Genomic DNA, 2,500 nt, shown 5'->3' on the forward strand with positions numbered 1-2,500 from the left:
GGCAAGGATGATGAACAAAGCTAAAATGGGCTGGACAAGTGAAAGGGTAGGCCATATTTGGGGCAAATTCGGTCAGGAGTGGTAAACAAAGGGATAAAAAGTAGGCTAGGTTTGGTGCAATTTTGGGCAAGGATGATGAAGAAAGGGAAAATGGGCTGGAGAAGGGGAAGGGTAGGCCATATTTGGTGCAAATTCGAGCAAGGATGGTGAACAAAGGGAAAACCCACCAAAAATTAGCTCGTAAGAGCATAAACCGTCCCTTAGGTGGGTCGAGCAGGAAAGAAAGTAGGCTAGGTTTTGTGCAATTTTGGACAAGGATGATGAGCAAATGAAAAATAGGCTAGACAAGTGATAGGGTAAGGCTTAATTGGTGCAAACTCGGTCAAGGTTGATAAACAAAAGGAAAACCCACCAAAAATTAGCTCAAAAGAGCATAAACCGTCCCTCGAGTGGGTTGGGAGAGATAGAAAATATGCTAGGTTTGGTGCAATTTTGGGCAAGGATTATGAATAGAGGGAAAATGGGCTGGACAAGTGAAAGGGTAGGTCATATTTGGTGTAAATTCGATCAGTGATGGTAAACAAAGGGAAAACCCACAAAAAATTAGCTCGTAAGAGCATAAACCGTCCCCCGGGTGGGTTAGGCAAGGTAGAAACTGGGCTAGATTTGGTGCAAATTTGGGCAATAATGATGATCAAAGGGAAAATGGGCTGGACGAGTTATAGGGTACGGCATATTTGGTGCAAACTCGATGAAGGATGGAAAAAGAAGAGAAAACCCACCAAAAATTAGCTCAAAAGAGCATAAACCGTCCCTCGGGTGGGTCAAGATGGCTTAAATCTGGCTAAACGAAGGCTGGAAAGGCCAAAATATGGGTTAGAATGATGATAGAACGAATCTGGAGTTTTTCGAAAATTTTCAAAAAAATCGGCCGAAGTCGGCCGAATTTTCGGTTTGATTCATGAAAAATTTTGATTCGAAATTTGCCACGGGAGAACACAACGCAGGCTTAGAAATGCCCACGGAGTGTGAGGGGAAGGCCCCGTGGCTCGCCCAGACCAGCCAAGGTGCGCTGGGTTTCTGCTGAGACACACCCTCCCCCTATAATAGGCTAATATGCAAAAGTGAATTTTGTACAAGTAGATACCTTTTTTCTGAGCAGACATAAGTTCCTTTTTGGGAGCTACAGATCGAATTTTGATCTGATTTTTTGCAGCATTGTTTAGAAAAATCATATCTTCGTGCTCACCAAATTAGAGAATTTTTTGCCAACGGAATATTTTTTAATAATTTTTTTAAGAAACGAAAATACGTAAATCCAGAAAAATAGAAAAACGTATCTAGGCATCGAATTTTGATCTGATTTTTTGCATGCACCCACATACTAATATAACTGACCTGTCCACCAAAAATCTCAGCCATCCTCCAAGGGATTGAATTTTAATGATTTTTTTACCAAAACATGGTAAAATCGGAAAATTCGTAAAAATGGAGGATGAAGGTCTCTCACCCCCAAAACTTCCCAGCATACTTAGGCATGTTAGAAGAGATGTTTGATCCAAGAAGTGCTCAAAAAAAAATTGAATGGTTCATAGTTGGTGCATAGTGGTCGGTCACGGTGGGTCGTGGTGCAAATCTGGTGGGTCGTGACTCAATTTCTGACCAGCCTTGGCTCAATTTCTGGTGGGTCGTGACTCAATTTCTGACCGAGCCAGCCAAATTTTCTGACCGAGGGTGACTCAATTTCTGACCGAGAGTGACTAAAATCATGACCGAGGCTGGCTCAATTTCTGACCGAGAGTGGCTCAATTTCTGACCGAGAGTGACTCAATTTCTGACCGAGAGTGACTCAAAAAATGACCGAGAGTGACTCAAATCATGACCGAGGCTGGCTCAATTTCTGACCGAGAGTGGCTCAATTTCTGACCGAGAGTGACTCAATTTCTGACCGAGAGTGACTCAAAAAATGACCGAGGCTGACTCAAATCATGACCGAGGCTGGCTCAATTTCTGACCGAGAGTGACTCAATTTCTGACCGAGAGTGACTCAAAAAATGACCGAGGCTGGCTCAATTTCTGACCGAGAGTGACTCAAAAAATGACCGAGGCTGGCTCAATTTCTGACCGAGAGTGACTCAAATCATGACCGAGGCTGGCTCAATTTCTGACCGAGAGTGACTCAATTTCTGACCGAGAGTGACTCAAATCATGACTGAGGCTGGCTCAATTTCTGACCGAGAGTCACTCAATTTCTGACCGAGAGTGACTCAATTTCTGACCGAGAGTGGCTCAATTTCTGACCGAGAGTGGCTCAAATCATGACCGAGGCTGGCTCAATTTCTGACCGAGAGTGACTCAAAAAATGACCGAGGCTGGCTCAATTTCTGACCGAGAGTGACTCAATTTCTGACCGAGAGTGACTCAATTTCTGACCGAGAGTGGCTCAATTTCTGACCGAGAGTGACTCAAAAAATGACCGAGGCTGGCTCAATTTCTGACC

The sequence above is a fragment of the Cajanus cajan genome, chromosome 11 (genome assembly GCF_000230855.2).
Source record: "Cajanus cajan strain Asha chromosome 11, NIPB_CcT2T_4, whole genome shotgun sequence".
NCBI lineage: Eukaryota > Viridiplantae > Streptophyta > Magnoliopsida > Fabales > Fabaceae > Cajanus > Cajanus cajan.